Here is a 23,580-nt window from a genome sequence, read left to right on the forward strand (position 1 = left end):
AGAGGGCCTACCTTATCCCTTTAGCCCCCAGGACACCAATAATTTACTATCTTCCTAAAGTTCATAAAAATCAGACCTGCCCCCCGGGACGCCCCATAGTGAGTGGGATAGATTCCCTCACTTCCCGGGTGGGCAGGTACATAGATTTTTTCTCCAACCCTTAGTGGCCACTATGCCATCGCACCTGAAAGACTCTCGGCATGTTATCAATATCTTGTCAGATCTTAAACCTACTTCTAATATATGGCTTATCACAGCAGATGTGACATCGCTATATACTAAAATTCCACATGACTTGGGATTGTTTGCTGTAGAGTACTATTTGAGACGCAATTCTGGCTTGCTGGATGAACAGATCTGTTTTATTTTAGAATTGCTTCATTTTGCTGCATCTAGAAATTATTTTTGGTTTCAGAATCAATTTTATCGCCAAGATAGAGGCGTCGCAATGGGGGCCAAATATGCCCCCAGCTTGGCCAACCTCTTCATGGCCTTGTGGGAGGAGGATGTTGTCTATGTTAGCCAGAAACCCCAATTCAAGTTGTGGAGGAGGTACATCGACGACATCCTCCTCCTATGGGAAGGCTCCCTGGAAGACTTACAGATTTTCATGGAGTCTCTGAATAACAACTCCAGAGGTATTCACCTTGACTTTGAAGCTAGTCAATCCAGTATCAACTTTCTTGACCTAAAAATCTCCATCTCTCATAATGAATATATCACCTCAACCCACTTTAAAAACACGGATCGTAGTTCATATATACCAGTAGATAGTTGCCATCACAAATCCTGGTTGGAATCTGTGCCCAAAAGCCAGTAAAACGTAACTGTACTGGGGACCAAGACTTTCTTGATCAATCCAACATCCTGACCCAAAGATTTTTGTAAAAAGGATATACAGCCAGCTCCCTTATGACTACTCTTAAGGAAGTCAGGTAAATTGAAAGAAATTATCTTCTCACTACCAAGCCCCCTAAAGATAAAAATGTATCAATGGTACCATTTCTAACCACTTATTCGGCCCAACACTACAGTATAAAAAACCTTGTTAAAAAGCACTGGCACATCCTGAAGAATGATTCTATTCTTGGTTCCACCTTACCCCCTGTCCCTCAGGTAATTTTCAGGGGGGCTTCAGCACTCAGACATAGGCTAGCTCCTAATGTCCTGGAACCACCTCCTACTAGGATGACATTCCTTAACTCTTTCACTGGATTCTATCAATGTAGAAATTGTCGTGTGTGCTCCCTCAATGGATGCACACACAGACGTACACATAATTTTACCTCCACATTACAAGAATTCAAGATTAAACCTTTCATCACCTGTTCCACCGAAGGGGTCGTATATTTACTTCAATGCCCTTGTGGGCTTCAGTATATTGGTAGAACTAAAATACCCTTATCGGTTAGGCTCAGCGAGCACATTACTAATATTCTATCTGGTTTCCCCAATCATTCAGTTTCTAAGCACTACCTCTTGGTTCACAACAAAAATCCTTCCAAAACCATCTTTTTAGGTATAGACAAATACACTCCACACTGGCGAGGGGGCTCCTTGGTGAGAAGCATTTCTAAACTAGAGATGGCTTGGATACACAGGGTTAAGTGTTATACCCCTTATGGACTTAACGTTGAGGTAGATGTAAATGCCTTCATAAACAATTCCTAATCCTTTTTTGACTCCCCTCATTATGTGAACTTTAGTTGAGTCAAACATGGGCTTCCCAATACTGCATTACTATAATGGGGTGAGTTTTGTATTTTTTGGTAGCCTTTTTATTACTTCTCTGTACAGATTACGCCTTTTATCAATATTTCTTGGTTATTTAGCCACTTAGGCGAATTAATCATAGTTGACAACCTGGAGATGAGTTTTCTATGCCCATCTTAATTACAAGGTTTTTTCCAATAATGGTCATTTTATTTTATTTTTAATTTTATTTTAATTTTATTTTTCTGTATACCATATCAACATTTTGGTACTTTTTAACATGTATCCCTTTCAATATATACATATTGTCCTGACCTTGATCCAATATTATCTATTTGGGTCTAGTTCATTATTTACTGCCATCAATAGTATTTGATGCTATTAATCATAATTTGTACTAATGTGATTTTTTCAGGATTATTAGCAACCAATCGTTTTTGTTCCTTTTTTTTCCCTTACTTATTGGTGAGTTTATAGGGCATAGCCGTATTGCTTAACTCAACTTGAGGCCTCTGTTCTGTTATATATAAGTTTTCTTTTTCTTGTGCTATAACGGGTCACCGTAGCTATTTACATTGAGATTAGATCTTGATGCGAGTCGCGACTCTTGGCGATTGGCTGACTCACGTCATGTGACGCCTGGAGGTCGCTTCTCACATCGAGGCTTGGTTCCAACTTTTTTGCATTTATACGCGACACGTCAGTGCGTCGCCCGTTCCCCAGACGACGTCATTATTTGACAAAACGTACGTCGAGTAGGAGACGCTCTGATGCGCAGGACGGGTGATTGTACACAGCCGGCCAACTCCAATTTTAAACGTTTTGATCTTTTGTAAGTGTTACTTTTTATTCTATTAAACCACAAGTTTCTACGGTACGTCACTATTGTTGGATTCATTTTTTATTTTCGGTGGTGATTGTTGCCGTGGAATCTGGGGGAGTCTTGATCTGCTGAGGTTGGAGACAGTTCCGTAAAGGCCATGGCTGGGGTTCAGCCGCATGCCATATAATTATATTGGTCTGGTAAGCGCATACGTTTTGCGGTGGTCCCTATTGGTGGTGGTGCTCTCCTCCTAGTGTGTCATTACATGGTATCTCTCAGCATAAGCGGTACATCACTATGTGATATTCCTTTTTTCTTGGAATTCTATACTCCTTCATCCACTGTGAGGACTCTCATCTCTGATGTTGGCAACAGTTCCAGGTTAAAGGCCCTGGCTGGGGTGCAGCCGCAAGCTTTCTATAGCTTGCCTTCTGGTAAGCATACATCTTTATCTTCATCACTGGTGGTCTTGCCTAGCTTCACAGCATTGTCTATCATTTCACAAATTGATTTCCTTGTCACTTTGAGGACTTATTATGGACTTTTATATACCATTATATACCTTCATTTTTTGATTTTTTGATCCCACCAATATTGAATATTAATTTTTTCAATCTCTCACGTTATTAGCGCAACTTACCTTTTTTTCATTATATATCATATATATTTCATCATGTTTTAATTGTACATCAGCCATGTCTAAGCACTGTGTGCGAAACGCATCGGCTGTCCCCTTATGTGATTGTATATTTGGATTTGCATGTCCAGTTTTTATTAATAAAGACTACTTCAAGTTCCTTTGGAGTGCGGTTGTCCATCCATTTCCACTTTTCTATGTTTGACATTTATTATCTGTCTGCCATTCCCATCCAGTAAAAGGCAAGGGTCTAACCAGTGTTGGAGGAGCTGGCTTAGACCTTACAGGTATATCCTCCAAGATTACTGTTCCTGCAATTATCCATTTACCCTCTAAACTTGTCTCCTGTGAGGCTTTTGTGGATTCTGGAGCTGCTGGGATATTCATGGACTACACTTTTGCTAAAGAAAATAACATCCCATTTGTTTCAAAGTCTAGACCCCTGAACATTACCACCCTGAATGGACAACCCTTGGGAGATGGCATTGTAAAATTTGAGACTACGACAATCGCCCTTCAGGTAGGCGTACTCCACAAAGAGGAAGTTGTCTGTCTCTTATTGATTCTCCACTTCTGCCCATTATCCTTGGTTACCCATGGTTACAACAACATAACCCTTCTTTTGATTGGGAAAATGGAGAACGGTGACCGTTACATAACCCCTGACCATTACATAACCTATTGGGGGTCGTTCTGTCATCAAAACTGTTTGTCTAAATCCAAAAGACTTTCTGCTTGTATGTTGGCTCCCGTGACCATCCCACCTACCTTGCCTCGTGAATACCATGAGTTTGCAGACATATTTTGCAAGCAAAGGGCAGAGGTTTTACCTCCACATCGTTCTTTTGACTTTGCAATTAAGTTGATTCCTGGAGCACCTCTTTCCAAAGGAAGGACCTATCCCCTGTCTTTGCCTGAACAAAAATCCATGGAGAAATACGTAAAAGACAACTTGGAAAGAGGTTTTATCCGACCCTCTTCTCCAGTAGGGGCAGGTTTTTTCTTTGTTGAAAAAAAAGATGGGGGTCTTCAACCATGCATAGACTATTGAGGGTTAAATCAAATCACTGTAAAAGACTCATACCCTTTGCCTCTCATTCTTGAACTGTTTGATGTACTTAAGGGGGCAGTTATCTTCTCCAAGCTAGACCTACAAGGGAAAGAGAAAGAGACCGCTCAGGTGTAGGGATCTTCAGGATAATTGCTTCTCCCAGAACTAATTATGTATAGTCACATTTTTTCTTTCCATTTTTATCCTATTTCATTTTATATACCACATATATTTATATTTTATACATATCACATTTTTCACTAATTTTCACTTCACTGGATATTATATATAGATGCACATTTTAGATATTTTCACCCAATTTTCACTTGCAGTTCAGAAGATTTTTTCACCACATATCTGCATCTTTTAATAATTGGCTTATTAACTAATTATGAGCTAATTATCCACACCCTTGGGCTTTAGTCATCTGACTCATTATGAGTGGTATATAATAGAAATGTTTTTGTGTGTTCAATAGATATGATTAAACACTAAACAGTGTGAAACGTGTCAGCTTTGCCGGTGTGCTGTGACATGTAGTGCTGTTTTTCTATGTTTGGATTTTACAATAAAGACAATTTTCATTCGGAGTGTGGCTTGTCCAGAAGAATTTGTTCCTGTGGTTCTGGGAGAAGTAATTATACTGAAGATCCCCACACCTGAGCCATCTTTTTCTCTTTGGCTCATCCTGGACTTTGCATCCCTTGTTGATCAGCTCGGAGTGGCTCCTTCTTTGAAATTTTCTTTCACAATTTGTGACCCAGTTACCAGCCTAATATGGATACCATTACACCTACTTTGTCATCAGCAGAACTCGGCTTCAGCAGGACTCTCATGTCGCTATTGGATAACCCCCTAAGATCGGGTTTACAGGTGCATTTGATGGCCAAAGAAATCAGACTCTATTGGGACATTAGCTTCTCTATCTGAATATGTATCGTTGTCTCGCATTTCAAGGGGTCTGAGAATCAAGAAATTCCCCATCTCTGAGCTCATCAATGACTCTCTAAAAAAGGAATGGACTGACACTTTGAGCCTTGGTTCACTTAAGCTCATAGGCATCCTCCTAACGTCTAAAAAGGAGGCAATAGACATATTACGGGTAGAGGTGGCCAACACACAAAAAAGATCTTACAGCTTTACAAACCCACCCTGAATTCGTCAAGCTAGATGGGCGCCTAAATAAGAAACTGGATAAGATGGAAAAACATGTTATTAACATCAAGAAAAGTAAGATGACCCGTGACCGGGTCGACTATGAAAATGAGAACATCTACACGTGGAAAGAGGCACAGTTCCAGTCTGGTCGATCACGGAGAAATCATGGTAAGCGGGTCTGCTTTTCCAATCCTGAGAACAAACTTATCAACGACACAATAGCGGTGTCTGCCTCTGATTCTATACCTGAATGCTCCTATGAGATCTCTGGCTCCAAACCTTTTAAATTATGGTAATCATTCTGGAAACCCTCTGGCACCACAAAAAAGTGAAACAGAGAAACAGCATAAAAAAACCAGGAGAGGAGGCAAGAGACACACATACTCCAAAAAGAAAACTTCCTACACCTTGCGGGGCAGAAAGAAGTAAATACATCCAAATGGCATTAACATCTCAGACAGAATTTTGAACAATGAAGAATTGCTGCTTTTATCAAAAGGACTCAACTTCTGCCCCACGAGACATTTTGACATCTTTAGCACCTTATTGGATGTCAGATTTTCCCGCAGCCTCACTCTAAAGAAACTATATTTTGATCCCTCTTCAGAGGAACATGATATTTCTTCCGGTGATAGGGGAAGGAGGAGTCTTACCCATATCCCGGTTTTATTTACAGAGGTTTGTGCACTCCAAGATCTCATTGATCTAGCCACAGAGTCTGATTTTGGTGACGTTGACCCCACTGATGTTCCCAATAGCATATCTTTTAAGCTTAGGTTGGATTTCTACCCAGTGGGGTCACGTGGCAGAGATTTTGATCTCTTTTTCAAAAGATGGTGGAGAGGGATCTCACCCAGTTGGCCCGACATTGCCGAAAGAAGTCCATGCCCAATAATCTGTCTAGGTTAGAAATGAAGGCACTTAAAGATCTTGACATGGACACCAACATTGTAATCAGGAATGCTGACAAGGGTGTTTTAGTGGTTGTCTTAAATTTGGATTCATATAAGAGTAAAGCATTACGTCAGCTGTTGGACAGCCACACTTACCAAGCTCTTAAAAGTGATCCCACTATCCCTTTTTCGAAAACACTTTCTTTTTTTATTAGACAAAGCAGTCCATGTAGGTATTTTTTCAGAAAAAGAAAAATAGCTTTTTATCTCTGACAGTCCAATCATGCCCGTGTTCCACCATCTGCCCAAAATACACAAGGGGCTAGATCCCCTTATAGGCAGACCAATAGTGGCAGGTATTGGGTCGTTGAGTGAACGCCTGGGGTAGTGGGTTGATAGCCAGCTTCAGCCTTTGGTAGTCAACCTCGCAGGCTCCCTTTGGTATACTAAGCAACTTTAACCAAACTCCAGGATTTTCAATGGAAAAGTAATTATAGATGGGTCACATGTGATGTTACCAGTCTCTATTCCAGCATCCCACACCATCTGGGTATACAAGCGGTATCTGTATTTCTGAAGGAATCAGGGAAATTCTCGCTAGCTCTGCAGGAGTTCATTTTACCCTCCCTTGAATACCTTCTAACACACATTTTTTTTTTATGTTTGACAGGGGCTACTATCTCCAGAGATGTGGGGCTTCTATGGGAGCAACATTTTCACCTTCCCTTTCCAACCTCTATATGGGACTGTGGGAGAGGTCCCAAATTTTTGGATGTGATAGCCCCCGTTGCTTGGATACTGTTTTCTTTTGTCAGTTTATTAACGACCTCCTATTTGTGACATCTGATGGGGACACTGACCTTCAGGTGTGGCTTGCGTTTCTCAACCACAATTCCATGAACCTTCAGTTCACAGGAAAACTCAGCGCTTTTTCCATGGATTTTCTGGATGTCAACCTTTCGATTGATAATGGCATGGCGACTACCAGCATCTATAGGAAACCTACATCGGGGAATGCACTTTTGAGGGCAGACTCAGGCCATCCGAGCCATACGGTCTGTGGTGTTCCTTATGGACAATTCCTCAGGCTTAGGCGCCTATGCAGTGCAACTGCAGATTTCACTGTTGAGGCTGCGAACATGACACAGAGATTCATTGATAGAGGCTATCATCCAAGGGCGGTTCAGAGAGCTCTAGCATCTGCCAGTAGTATCCCCAGAGAGGCATTATTACAGGATCACATGAAAAAGCATAATCACAAAACAGCCATGTCCTTTAATAGGGTCCTGGCGTTTTCTACCCCTTATAGTCTTGAATCCAATAAAATCAATTTAACTATCAAGAAATATCTTTCTATTCCATTACATTTTTAAATTTACCAAGAAATACTATCCAAGGGCATTAAAACTGTATCCCGGAGAGCCCCTACACTGGGGAGTCATCTTTCACCCAGTCTTTTTCCTTAGTAAACCCAAGGCATCCAATTGGCTGCAGTTAAGGGTTACTTTTAGGTGCTGCGTGTCGACATGCAATTATTGTAAACATATCAAAACAGGGCAAGCTGTACAGTCTAGCACTAACAGCAAGCAGTTTGATATATCCCAATTTATTAATTGCAATACTAAGTTCTTGGTCTATGTCATCAAGTGTGAATCGTGCAACATCCAATATGTCGGCCACACCACTCGCAGACTTAAGGATCGGTTGTATGACCACTTATTTGACATACAAAAAGACAAGAACGCTAGACATCGGGTTTCTGTGCATCACAAAGATGTATCATGCCTCTCTATTCAGGGGATCGAAAAAATCAGTACCCCCGCTTGAGGAGGAGACAGGTTAAGGATGCTCTGCAGGCGTGAGGTCTATTGGATATACTCGTTACACACGAGAATTCCTGCCAGCTTGAATTTGGAATGGGATGTTTCCCATTTTTACAACTAGCCCTCACTACCTGCCCAGCATCTACCTGCCCAATACACAAATAAATAATGTTCCTCTTATGTACATTCATAATTTTTTTCAACTCTTTTTTTTGGGATATCTGGGTCAGAGTTTTTTTCATGTGGCATTGCCTCCGTTCATAGGCATTATGTTTCTTTTAACCACTGTGACAGGGTACATGATTCCAGGTATGTCAGTGAGAGGTTGGAAAGGTCAGCTTTCCCTGTCTTGGAAAGGGTTAAGCCTGGCCAACAGGTAAACCTCCTCTCTCTCCCTATTAATTAGCCTGCACCTGATAGAGACTGGGAAGGGAGAGCTCAGTCTGAGAGGTATGCTGAGCTGCACGGACAGGTTGGAGACTGTCTGCATTGAAGGAACAAGGTCTGTCACAGATAATCATTTATTTGGACTGTTATTTTGTTTGTTTTATACTGGAGGCTGGAATAGCCCCTCCAGTACAGTGTAGTGAGGGACACTACTGTTAGTTAGCCTCCTAAATTGGAGTAGGCAGTTTTGTTTTGTATTATTTCTTTTTGAGTGCAATAAAGCCGTATTTATTGCTTAAGATCAGCGACTTTGCCGCATTACATTATCGCTTTTTCTGCGACTTTGCCACAAGTGGTGTCAGAAGTGGGATGTTCGCTGTTGTACCGGTCACCTTACAGTTACAGTGGCCTTAAAAGGTACAGGACCCAGAAAATGGAAGATATTGTAAAAGCCCTGTTACAAGCTGCCTCTGTACAGCAAGAGACTAATAGATAGGCCGCTGCCTCAGCTGCAGTGCAACAAGAGACTAATAGACAGGTAGCTGCAGCGCAACAAGAAACTAATAGACAGGTAGCTGCCTCAATTGCAGCGCAACAAGAGGCTAATAGACAGGCAGCTGCCGCAGCTGTAGTACAGCAGGAGACCAACAGGCTCCTGACTTTGCAGGTTGAAGCTTTGACTAAAGCACAACAGTCAGACCATGCTGTTCTCAAAGCAACCCTGGATCAGATGACTACCCAAGGGTTTACTAACCCACCAGCAGGGGGGGTAAGCCAAATACGTGCAAGCAGCTGTATGCAGAAAATGACCCCGGATGATGATGTGGAGACTTATCTACTGGCGTTCGAACGGACCGCCACCCGAGAAGGTTGACCCCCAGGACAGTGGGCTGGAATCATTGCACCCTTCCTCCTGAGAGAAGCACAGAAAGCCTATTTTGATCTGGATGAGGTGGCTGCGGCAGACTATCCCAAACTGAAAGGAGAGATCCTGGCTCGCTTAGGGGTGACTTCCACAGTGAGGGCCCAACGTTTCTACAACTGGAGGTTCAAAGACGGAAAAGCGCCAAGATCCCAGATGTTTGACTTAATTCATTTGGCTCGGAAGTGGCTCAAACCTGAGACTCAAACCCCTGCACAGATTATAGAAGCGTTTGTACTGGACCGTTACGTGAGAGAGCTTCCAAATGGCCTCCCGGAGTGGGTCACTCAGGGAAATCCCCTGGACTGTGATAGTATGGTCGCACAAGTGGAGCGGTACCTGTCTACCAAAAATTTGGACCGATCTCTCTCTAGGACAAACGGGAAAATACAGAGACCAGGAGACCGGAGGAGTGGAGTGGAAGCCGACTTCGGATCGGGAGCCTGTTTTTCCAAAACAGACTTTAGAGGTCAAAACCCTGGGAAAGAGGACCACCCTAGGAGAAACTCCATAACTTGTTTTGAGTGTGGCGCCAAAGGACATGTCAGGGCGAGATGCCCCAATCTTCCTGAACCCATGCAGTGTGGACTAGGGGAAGATTCCTCTGATTTTTGTGGACTCATTTGTTTAGCAGGCCTGGTAGAAGGGGGACATACCTTCCGAGTACCTGTCCTGCTGGACAAACAAGAGACAGTGGCCCTGGTGGACTCTGTCAGTGCCCTGACTTTGGTAGCCAGTAAATTGGTAAAACCTTGTTGGATACAGAAGCATAGAACCATGGGGGTATTGTGTATTCATGGGTGTACTGTGCGGTATCCTACTGCCAACATAGAAGTGTTAGTACAGGGCAGTTTGGTAAGGATCGTAGCAGTGGTAGTTCCTCGTCTACCATATCCTTTGATAATAGGAAGGAATTTCCCTAATTTTCACGCTCTGTTACAGCCCCCGGTGATGGGAGAACAAGGGGAACCTGAAGTGGAGCAGAGGAATACAGGGGTCCATGAAGTATTTCCCTTTGCTCATCCTGACTTGTATGTCTCTAATCCAAAAAGAGGTAAAACAAGACGGGAACGCAGGGAGAGCAAGCTAAGATTTAATAGGGCTGTCAAGGTAGTCCTGTTGAATCAGCGTGGGGAGCAGTCCAGGAGAGGCGGGGCCCCACAACAGCGAGAAGATGAGGCAGAGGTTGGTCAAACGGAACCCGCCCCAGAGGCTACCAGTGAGGGGGATACAGATATCCTGGATATTTCGGGTAGTGGCTTTTGCCGGGATCAGGCAGATGATCCCCTGTTGCAGGAAGCCAGGAGTAATGTTGTGGAGGTTAATGGGGTACCAGTGGAAGGGGTAACGGGAAAGGCCTATCCCTATTGTGTCCTTAAAAATGATCTCCTTTACAGAGTAACCTCCGATGAGGGACAAGAGCTTGAACAACTGGTTGTGCCTTCATCATACACCCGGAAAATCCTGGATTACTCTCACTCTCATCTTCTGGGGGGACACTTGGGGGTGTAGAAAACCCAAGAACGGGTGCTCAGGAGGTTCTTTTGGCCTGGGGTATATGAGGGGATTAAAAGATATTGTGCTTCTTGCCCGGAATGCCAGCTGGCATCTCCCAGACCGAAGTTGAGGGCCCCACTCATTCCTCTTCCCATAGTTGACGTTCCGTTTGAGAGGATTGGCATGGACCTAGTGGGTCCCTTAGAGAAAACAGCTCGAGGGCACCGGTACATCTTGTCATCCTCGATTATGCCACCAGATACCCAGAAGCCATTCCACTACGCAAGGCTAATGCTAAAAGTATTGCTAAAGAGCTGGTTCAGATGTTTACACGGGTGGGGATACCCAGGACATTGCTCACGGACCAGGGGACACCGTTTGTCTCCCATATTATGAAAGAGCTATGTCAGCTATTTCATGTACAGACTCTGAGAACGTCAGTGTATCACCCCCAGACCGATGGGTTGGTAGAAAGTTTTAACCGGACCCTAAAAGGGATGTTGAGAAAAGTTGTTAGCAGGGATGGGAAGGATTGGGACTTGTTACTTCCTTACCTGTTGTTTGCAGTTCGAGAGATTCCCCAAAGTTCTACGGGCTTCTCCCCATTTGAGCTTTTATATGGTAGGCATCCCAGGGGTATACTGGATGTCCTAAAGGAAACCTGGGAAGAACAGGGAGTAACTGGGACCAATGTGCTTCAGTATGTTGAAGATATGCGGGGGCGTATGGCTCAGATTGCTCCTCTTGTGCGCCAGCATATGGAGCAGGCACAGAATAGGCAGAAGTCCTACTATGAACAGAGGGCCCTAGTGAGACAGTTTGAAAGGGGGGACAGAGTAATGGTTCTAGTACCCACCGCAGAAAGCAAACTTCTAGCACAGTGGCAGGGACCCCATGAGGTCTTGGAAAAACTGAGCCCAGTAAATTAAAAAATTAGTCAGCCGGGACGCCGGAAGAAGGAGGCCGTGTTTCACATAAATCTTCTTAAGCCATGGAGGACTAGAGAGGACTGCATGGCCGCAGTGGGGGACACCACGCCTGTTCCACAGGCACCTAGTTCTTCAGTAACAATCTCTCCAGAGCTGACACATGAGCAAATAGAGGAAGCTAGAGGATTGGTTGAGAAGAATAGCGATGTCTTCTCCCCCAACCCTGGACAAACCCGAGAGATTATCCATGATATTATTACAGAACCAGGGGCTGTCGTAAGAGTGAAGTCTTACTGCATTCCGGAGTCCGAGAGGGAAGCTGTAAGGGCTGAAGTCAGGAAAATGCTTGAGCTTGGAGTGATAGAGGAGTCTGACAGCTAACCCCTCTAAATGTGCCTTGGGTCTAGCTGAGGCTAGATACCTGGGTTACCTGGTTGGCAGGGGACTTGTTAAACCGCAAATGTACAAGATAGGAGCTATACAGAGCTGGCCCAGACGGTTGAGGAAAAAACAAGTCGGAGCCTTTTTGGGGATCGTAGGCTACTATCGGAGGTTTATTCCTCACTTTGCTACAAGGGCTGCTCCGCTCACTGACCTTTTTAAAGCCAGAAGTCCAGACACGGTAAAATGGAACAGCGAGGCTGAGGAAGCCTTTGCTGGTCTTCGGGCAGCGCTTTGTGCCCAACCTGTGCTTGTGGCTCCTGACTTTAGGAAGGAGTTCTTTCTCCAGACCGATGCCTCAGAGGTGGGTTTGGGTGCAGTTTTGTCCCAATATGTGGATGGTGAGGAACACCCTGTCCTATATTTGAGTCGGAAGTTGTTCCCCAGAGAACAGCGCTATGCCACAGTCGAAAAAGAGTGTTTGGCGATTAAGTGGGCAGTAGAAACACTCCGCTTCTACTTGTTGGGCAGACGGTTTACCCTGGTCACAGACCATGCTCCGTTAAAATGGATGCACACCAACAGGGACAAGAACGCTCGGGTCACTAGGTGGTTTTTGTCCCTACAGCCTTTTTCTTTTGTCGTACGACATAGGGCAGGTCTCCTCCACAGTAATGCAGATGCTCTGTCCCGAGTACATGGGTTTGCAGAGGTGGCCGCTTCCCACACAGGTGTTAAGCTGGGGGGGAGGATATGTGACAGGGTACATGATTCCAGGTATGTCAGTAAGAGGTTGGAAAGGTCAGCTTTCCCTGTCTTGGAAAGGGTTAAGCCTGGCCAACAGGTAAACCTCCTCTCTCTCCCTATTAATTAGCCTGCACCTGATAGAGACTGGGAAGGGAGAGCTCAGTCTGAGAGGTATGCTGAGCTGCACGGACAGGTTGGAGACTGTCTGCATTGAAGGAACAAGGTCTGTCACAGATAATCATTTATTTGGACTGTTATTTTGTTTGTTTTATACTGGAGGCTGGAATAGCCCCTCCAGTACAGTGTAGTGAGGGACACTACTGTTAGTTAGCCTCCTAAATTGGAGTTGGCAGTTTTGTTTTGTATTATTTCTTTTTGAGTGCAATAAAGCCATATTTATTGCTTAAGATCAGCGACTTTGCCGCATTACATTATCGCTCTTTCTGCGACTTTGCCACACCAGCCATGACTCCCATACACATTTATATTTTATATGTATGTACATTTGAGCATTCACATGATATAGATAAGTATATAGCCACATACATTACATTCAAGCATAGTTGCGTACATTCTTAATGTCGGCTACACATATGTTATTTAGCCTAAGAGTCCTGCTGTTCATATGGGTTTTATTCTTTAAATTGTTTTTTTCTTTTTTACAGTTTATAGATCAAATTTTAATATATCCACATTTTATCTTTTGAGGATCTGAATTTATTTACCCATATCTGCACAACTTTCTATTCTGCGATGTTTATTGCATTTAATTGTATTGTTCATGTTCAGTATTCATGTCTTTATGTGCCAACAGTTATTCTATATCAAGTGTTTGTTTTAATCTTATATACGTGTAGGTCTAAATGATCTAGTAAACACCCTGGTATTTTCTATACCAGAACTACCAACATCAATCATTATCACGTTTTTATGACTTTATTCACACATACATTTTATTCTGGCACTCAAAAACATTCATATTTAAATACATTGTCATTACTTACTTGAAATACTACATCATGCACAGTGAGTCTAGAGTCCTAGACTTTTGTTTTTTTTTGGATGGAGGCTATGGCTATGTGTGTATGTATTCTTTAGCCTATCATGCCTTTGTGACTATTTACTATTCACTAATTATGTATAGTCACAATATTTCTTTCCATTTGCATCCCATTTCATTTTATATACCACACTATATATATTATACATGTCACATTTTTCCCAAATTTTCACTTCACTGGATATTAGTTATAGATGTACATGTTAGATATTTTCACCCAATTTTCACTTAGGGTTCAGAAGATTTTTTCACCATATATCTGCATCTTTTATTAATTGTCTTATTAACTAATTATGCACTAAATATCCACACCCTTGGGCTTTGGTCATCTGACTCATTATGAGTGATATATAATAGAAATGTTTTTGTGTGTTCAATAGCTATGATTAAACACTAAACACAGTTTGAAACGCTTCAGCTCTGCCGGTGTGCTGTGACATGTAGTGCTGTTTTTTTGATTTTACAATAAAGGCAATTTGTATTTGGAGTGTGGCTGTCCCGAAGAATGTGTTCTTTTGTTTTGTAGACCTACGAGGGGCGTATAATCTGATTGGAATTAAAGACGGGGACGAGTGGAAGACAGCATTCAACACTCGTAATGGACATTTTGAATATCTGGTTATGCCATTTGGGTTGTGTAACGCCCCTGCTGTCTTCCAACGTTTCATGAATGACATTTTTCATAATTTCAGCAACAGTTTTGTGATCATATACTTGGACAACATTTTAATCTTTTCCAAAACTCATCTAGAGCACATCTCCCATTTAAAGCAGGTATTACAACGACAGAGAAAACCATTTTTACATGAAGATTGAGAAATACAGTTTCCATCATCTTTTTCAAAATGTCTCATTTTGTGCCGCTCCCGGCAGGGATTACCTACAGCGGAAGCACTGTCTACTCTCTTCCTTTAACAAAAAGAAAAGAAAGGAGGGGGCACCGACCTTGTGCATTTCCACCTAAAATTTTATTAAAAACAGAATAAAAAGCAATGGTCCTACTCACAAGGAAATGTAAGCGCTTTTCAGACAGCTGGACTGGACCTCACGGCACCTGCCAGTAGAACCTCAGACATCTGGACGGCTGACGCATTTCTGGGGCGTAGCCCCTTCTTCAAAGCCCAAGGGGGCCTGTGGCAACTCTCTCCTGTGTGTCTTCCTTAATATAGGTATGTGTGTGTGTGTGTGTGTGCACATATGCAAAGACGACCCCCAACACTGGTGACCACTGATTGGCAGGTCCCACCCCCCTCACAAAGCCCCACCTATCCCTAATGTCACCCCAGGGTAGCAGGCACAGATGTGGTAAACAAAAGGCATGTACTCCATCAGGGGGACACCTTGGCTGTCAATAGACAGCAACAGAGACAACTAAGGAGAGCCTCATTGGCGAAAGGATTTCTGAGCAGTATTGATAATTTCGAACAGCAACCAGATGAACAGAATGACATCAGAGATACTACTATTACACCAAGTAGAGAAGAGAAGATGGTATCAGCATTTTATAAACTGAAACATCTCCTTGAAAATTAAATGACCCAGTGGTGGGATATGATATTGTTACAGAAGTATTTAGAGGTTAATAGAATCCCAAGAGGTCTTAGGTTAAACAAACTATGTAATTTCTTAGATGAAGACATTAGTCAGGAGTGTGTTAAGGAGATGCGGTTATTCAATAGAACTTGGTTGGAAATGATTATTAGGCAAAGGGAGAGAAATTTGCTTAATATCAAACTTGACATTGCCAATATACAGGAGGAACTAGCTGCCAATATGGACATAAAATCCTTCACTGAATGGGACAATACAATAAATGTACAAACAACAGATTTCGAAACTGACCTGATAGTTCGCAAATCAGGCAAATTTGAAAGGAATCGGCAAGATTACTCATCGGGTTGTGAGTTTGATTGGAGGAAAGACAAACATCCCCCATCTCGAGATGAGGGTAGAGAAGAGTCTGTGGCGGGGGGGGGGGGGGGGCTAGGTCCCAATAGTCAATTTTCGACAGGGAGCCAACAACTACAACATGTCCCACATCCACTCTAAAAATAGTAATAAGAGATATAGGAATAATAATACTAATAAAAATAAACATTGGTACAAGAATAAATCTAGATTTAAGAACAAAAACGGGAATAGAAATAGGAGTATACATAAATCTTTTAGAGTAGGAGTCCATGATGACTTTCCCCCTCCCCCGGTGCAGGAAAGTGCACCAGTGGATAGATCTAGGAGTGGTACGAATGATGAAGAAGCAGGTGATCCTCCAGTACAGGCCAATGCTACTAATGAGAACCTAGGAGTTTGGAGGGAGGCCCCATCACAAGATGCACAGATGAATCTTGTTGATAACACGAATATGGCCAAGGAGAAATCAAAAGATGATGGTCCTTTTTTTGGGAAAGGAGCTGCGGGAAGGATGAAACCCGCAGCGCAGAAAACTCTTAGATCCCGATCTCCCCCCCAAACACCAGGAGACTAAGAAATCAACAAGACGAAGGCAGAGAGGTATCCAAAAAGAGATCAGAGGAGGTAGAAAGTCATTCTACTATTAAAATATATAACCTTTCAAAACATGTATTTTTGGAAAAAGAACTTTAATTGCTCAGGAGGGGCCTCAATTATGCTCCCAAAAGCCCCCCTAATTTATTTGAACTGTTCATTGATCTAAATAAGTTTGTCCGCAACCTTACTGTGAAGCGCCATTTTAGGCTCAAGGAAATTAATGGTGCAACTATAGAGTCCAGAGACTACCACCTCCCACTTTAGGTGAGGAGTCTCTAGACAAAGACATGCTGGGGACATTTTGGAGTAATTGTATACAGAAGGGGGACCAGAGGGTCTAGATGAGACCTTTGCTCTGGCGTATGAGGAAGATAGAATAATCAACACAAATTTCAGACCAAAGTCTAGCTTTTACCCACACTGGAATAAAGGCAACTTTTTTCCTACCTTTTACGAGGTAGTGATGGGTGAGTTCAGGAAAATGTGTGAGAATAAAAGCCAAAAATTCAATAAAAGATCATGAGGTTGGCATAGAAGCACCTCTGAGTAGCCTGAAGAAAAACTCAGATATCATAATAAGGAAAGCAGATGGTCGTGGCTTGGTTGTACAGGATAAAGACCAGTACCTCAAAGAGGCGTTCAGGTTAATTGGGGACACCAACACCTATGAAAGGCTTTTATGGGACCTGACCGTAAGCTATAATGATGACCTTAAAAAAACTTTTGGTTGGTTCTGTATCAAGTAAGGTCCTGACTAAGAGCGAATACCATTTTCTGTATTCAAAACATCCAGTGGTTCCCCACTTTTACCATATTCCCAAGGTTCACAAAGACCTAGAAAACCCGCCAGGTAGACCTATTATTGCAGGTATCGACAGTTTGACCAGCAACCTTGGGAGTTATACTGACCACTTCAAGGTTTGGTCATTAGTCTACCGTCATATATTAAGGACTCAGGCCATGCTTTGGAGATCTTAACCATCTACAAATGGGAAAGCGGCTACAGATGGCCATCGCTTGATGTAGCATCCCTCTATATGTCTATTCAGCATGAGTTTGGGCTGAGAGCGATTGAGTATTACCTAGCAGAGGCATATCAATTTAGTCCCCAACAGGCACACTTCATTTATGAGTGCATGGAGTTCACTTTGACCCATAATTATTTCTCTTTTATGGACTGTTTTTATAGGCAAGTGAGGGGTACAGTTATGGGGGCCAGGTTTGCCCCTAGTTTTGCACATTTGTTTATGGGGTATTGGGAACTCAAATATATTTGGGCCAATAACCCCTTTGGGAAAAACCTGGTTCTGTACTCTCGCTATATAGATGACATTCTCATCATCTGGAATGGCACTGACGAAGAATTAGATGGGTTTTTGGCGCATTGCGCTAGAAACCCTTTTAGTATCTTGTTCACGCATGTAGTGAACGAGAATCATTTGGTATTCTTGGATCTAGAATTGGGGACGGACGAAAATGGGAGAATCTATTTGAAAACCCATTTTTACCATTATTATCTTTTTCTTTCTGTCGTTGTTTGTTAAACAGGGATGATCTCTCAATGTTTCGTATGTCATCCTTCAATTTGAGTAGTTTGTCTTTTTTGTAGCCCTTTTCCCTAAATCTCTTAATTAGTGTAGGCCCTTTAAGGCACCATAATTACATTGCCACTCCCCACAGGCTTCCTATTTGGACACAGGAGGCCAAATCACCATCATTAGAGCACATTAGGATTCCTAACCTGCACAGGTTCCTGACATTTGGCCTTACCTGCACATTATTGTTACACAGAGTTTTTTCACACAACTGTGTGTCTGGTTACCCCAATTGATACCTCACCTAGACTGATGGCAATGGTATAGGTACTTTTATACCATTTTTTATTATCATTAGGGTAATCCTCAGTACAGGGAAAGTTATCCCTGACGGTCATAAATACAGGCAGTTCACCTTCCATTGGAACTGGCCCTATCAGAGGATACCCAAAAAGCTCTACTTTTCCGCTAGGATCCCAATTTGATTTCACCTTGCTCTCCACCCACTAAGAACAGGCAGCGCCACATTCTCCTTTCATAATATTTATACTTTTAGGCCTCTTTATTGAGGCACTACAGAGAGGCAGCAGTCTCTATTCCCTACATTAGCACGGATTTTATATTTATTTTATCACTTTAGTTACACATAAAGGTGTACGTTTAATAAACCGTGATAAGCGGAGATCATGATGATCACGGCTGATCACTGCTTATCACAGAGCATTGCCGGTTTAATAAACTGTGATAAGGAGCAGAAAACACATTCTTCACTTCACATCACAGCACATGGATGTTTTGTCACAAACAGCCAGTTTAATAAACCGTGATCTGAAGATTTCACAGCTCTTCACCTGAAATATCTCCCTTCCAGATTCACCAGCTCAGAGGTGGAGAATCTGGGAGAGAAGCTGGTGTGATAAGAGGAAGAAGGCTTATTTCTTCCTATATTCAACACCAGTGGGTTAAAAATGAATATTAACAACAATATACGTGTGTGTGTGTGTGTATATATATATATATATACACACACACATAAAGTATCTATATAACACGTGTGTGTGTGTGTGTGTGTGTATGTGTGTATATATATATATATATATATATATATATATATATATACACACACATATATACCTTATTTATCGGCACTTTTTTCCCTTAAAATCAGGGCAAAATTGTGGGTGCGCGATATACGCCGATACTTGCTTCCCGCACTGTGTTTGAACTTTGCCGCCGATCCCTGCTTCCCGCGCTGTGTTTGAACGCTGCCGCAGACATATACCGAGCGCAGTATACTCGGGTACAGTCGGCCAGGCTCGGCTCCCTTCTAGGTTATGCGAGAGGAGCCGAGCGTGCCCGAGTGTACTGCGCTCGGTATATGTCGGCGGCGTTCAAACACAGCGCGGGAGCAGCGGGGAGGATACCACGAAGGTCGCAGACGGACGCCAGACCGGACAAGGCCGCCGATGGACGCCAGGCAAGACACCAAAACTGTAAGTAATAAAAAATAAATAAAATTCAGGAATTTCACGTCCAGAGTAGGGGTGCGCGCTATACGCGGGTGCGCACAATAGGCTGATAAATACGGTATATATATATATATATATGTGTACCGTATTTATCAGTATATATATATATACACACACACACACACATACAGTATTTATATATATGTAATTTTATATATATTTATTTTTTATGTGTATATATATAATATATATATATATATATATATATATATATATATATATATATATATATAGTTATCACATGTCTGAAAACATTAATTACATGTTCTTTTAAACGTTAGTTTCACTGTTTGAATTCGGCTGCACCATAATCTCACAATATCTCACGAGATTACAGGCAGTCCACCCAGTTTTACACAGATCTCGGCTGTTTTCAGAGAAAAAACTTCACCTCTGTTCACCATCTGAGAACTGAAGTTCTCAGTTTATTAAACCGGCTGCAGAGGAGATAATTCTCCTAATGAGAACTGCCGTGAACTGCTGTGAACTGCTGTGAACTGAACGGAGAAAAAACTTCACAGTTTATTAAACGGACACCCTACTGTGTTCCTTTCTGCAGCTATGGATATCTTTGGATAAATGAATAACCGGAATATAGATGTGGGTGGCATTTTTGTGAGTATTAAACAGGACATGGACAGCCTGTTTAGACAATTAAAACACACTCTAGAGAAGCAGCTAAGAGTTTGATGGGACATAGCCACGTTAGAGACATACGTGAGAGAAAAAATGACACCCAGGAGGCTCAGATGGGACATACACCCCAATGATCACCTCAATGAACCAGCACTCACAGAAAAACTGTACCAAATCTTTAACAAATGTGAAGGTGACCTACTGCAAATGATTATTTTTTTTTGAATCAAAAAGCAAGTTTATTGTATACAGATAGGAATACAATCATATAATTGTACACAGACAGATCAACATTATTTGCAGTTTACAGGGAAGAATCAGGATATAATCCTATATCCAACATATCCATAAACAGTACAATCATGAGAAAATGTTATACTTTACAGTACTGCATGTCATATGTAGCATCACCCTGGGAAACGTAATCTGACTGTGTGCAGATGCATCCGACTGCAATCTCAGGAGGTAAAAGAAAGTGAAACAAACTAAAGTTGGAAGGAAAGGGAGGAGGGTAAATAAGAGAGAAGGAGGAAAAGAAAAGAGAAGAAGAGGAAAGAAAGAGAAAGAGAGAAAAAGAAAGAAAGAAAGAAAGAGAAAGAAAGCTGTGGACCTCTATCATATTCCCCGTGCCTTTTTAGGTTCTCCAATAAATGATGTAGCATGTTCCTCTCTCTCTCCCCACCCGCAGCACCATCACACTCCCATTCACTAGAGTAAGCTACTCTATCCCTGTAGCAATCTGTCTCTCACCAATTGCAAGGGACCCAGTCCCGGTACATCCAGCCATGGCTGCCACATAGAGTAAAACTTTTTTAAGGCACCCCGGTGTTGATATGTTAGTTTCTCACGTATTAAAATACTGTTAGCCTGTTTCACCCATTGTGCACCCGTTGGTACCCTAGGGGTGATCCATAGTTTAGCAATCTCCTTGCGGGCAAGATAAAGCAGTCGTAGCACTGCAGTATGGCCATTTGGTGACAGGTCAGGTAGTTCCAAGGCACCAAGGAGGCAGACCATTGGGTCAGTAAGAACTGGTATCTGAAACACCTGAGCTATAGTATCCAGAACAAATTTCCAATACCGAAATAGTTTGGGGCACTTCCACATCATGTGCAGCAGATCTCCATTTTGTGCAGTGCATTTAGGGCACAAGGGGGTGTCTCTAAAGCCCCACTTGTGTAGTCTAGCCGGGGTCCTGTACACCCTGTGTAGTAGATATAAGTGGGACAGTCTCTGGGAAGCAGAGACTGAGACTAAGGGGGCAGATGTCAGACACAACTCCCAGGTTTCCCCGTCTATAGGTCCCAAGTCACGCTCCCACCCACGTCTACAAGGAAGTTTACTAGCATCATGTGTATGTTGAAGTAGCCTTGCATAAACCCGTGAAATCATGCCATTTCTATCCTCCGTGGAGAGCACATCTCTCATCAACGGGTGTGCTGTCACAACTAACGGGGAGAGTCTACTCTCGCACTGTACTGCGTGTCTCAACTGTAGATATTGATAGAATTGAGTGTTATGTAAGCCAAAGTCCTCTTTCATGGCAGCAAAAGTTTTAAAGACATTACCAGAGAACAACTGGGTGACGTAATGTATCCCAAGCATTTCCCATGAGCCGAAGCCCTTCAGAATAAAGAGTTCCCCCAGGTATTTATTTCTCCAGATTGGAGTGAACTGGCAGATTGATTTAAGTTTAAAAATACTTCTCACATACTTCCATAGTTTGTTCAATAGGCCTATTGTGGGAAGAGTATCAGGGAACTGGGTAAGACCAGCCTCCAGATACACCAGAGCCGGGAGAGCCGAATCCACTGGGACCATCAGTGACCTAATCGGGTCAGAGCTATCTACCACTCCCCAGTTACCAAGATGTTGGAGTTGCGAGGCTATAAAATAGAATCTAGAGTGTGGGACTGCTAGACCCCCCTGGTCTTTTGTGAGCTGCAGTGAGTGTAGGCTAATACGAGGTGATTTACCCCCCCAAATTAATTCCCTAAACTGAGAGTCTATCCGAGTAAACCATCTATGAGTGATCCAGATTGGGGAATTGTGAAAGATGTATAGGAGCTGAGGCGCCCATACCATCTTAATGAGGTTGACCCTACCAGTCACAGATAGTGGTAACTTCCTCCAGGCTGAACATTTTAGGCGGAGTTTCTGTAGCAATGGGGACAGATTTTTGTCTAGGTAGTTAAACGGGAATGGCGTGACTTGTATGCCCAAATATCGAAATTCATCCACCACAGCAATGTCCCTTGCGCACTCAGGCAATGGACCCGGCAGGGGATCTAAGGGCATAAGAACAGATTTGTTCCAATTTATAGTGAAACCCGAGAGCTGACCGAAGCCAGCAATCAGGTTCATGACATTTTGTAAAGAGCTGTCTGTGTCTCCCAGGTATATCAGAGTGTCATCAGCGTAAAGGGAAACCACATCTTTCCTAGGCCCTCTCTGAAACCCCACTATGTCCTGCATGTGCCTGATATGTATGGCCAATGGTTCGAGAGCCAGGGCAAACAACAGGGGCGACAAAGGGCACCCCTGCCGAGTGCCCCTAGCGAGATGAAAGGGTTCTGATACTTCCCCATTGACGCGCATTCTCGCCGTCGGGGAGCTATACAGGAGCTGAACCCATTTCAAAAATGTGGGCCCCACCCCAAACCGAGTCAGGACCTCCCAAAGATAGGGCCATTCTACGCTGTTGAACGCCTTGGCGGCGTCCAACGATAGAACCGCCCTGTTACCCACATTATCTGGGGGGATTTGTAAGTTCAGGAAGAGTCTGCGCAGATTCTGTGAGGTGGACCTCGTTGGAATAAACCCAGACTGATCCCTGTGAATCACCTTTTGTATACATTTCGCCAACCTGCTAGCCAGAGCCCTGGCCAACAGCTTGACATCACATGTCAGAAGCGAAATTGGCCTATAGGAGTCCGGTGACAAGGGTTCCTTACCGGGCTTCAGCAGAACCACCACAAGGGCTTCATTCATGGATGGGGGGAGGAAACCTGTGTCAAGTGCATGGTTATAGACCTTGAGTAAAGCAGGGAGGAGTTGGGTAGCATATCTTTTGTATACCTCAGATGGTAACCCGTCCGCCCCTGGGGCTCGGCCGTTTTTCGAGTGTGCCAGTGCTTCTAGTAATTCCTCCTCAGTCAGAGGGGCATTAAGTAGAGCAACATCCGAGGCAGACAAAGACGGAATGGGGTATTTGTCTAGGAACGAGTGGATTTCGTCCTGAGTGGGGTTAACTTTGGAGGAATAGACATCCTGAAAAAAAAGTTTAAAGGCCTCTATAACTTCTTTAGTCGAGTGGCAAGGGGACCCCGCGTGATTCGTGATCGACGCAAT

The sequence above is a fragment of the Rana temporaria genome, chromosome 3 (genome assembly GCF_905171775.1).
Source record: "Rana temporaria chromosome 3, aRanTem1.1, whole genome shotgun sequence".
NCBI lineage: Eukaryota > Metazoa > Chordata > Amphibia > Anura > Ranidae > Rana > Rana temporaria.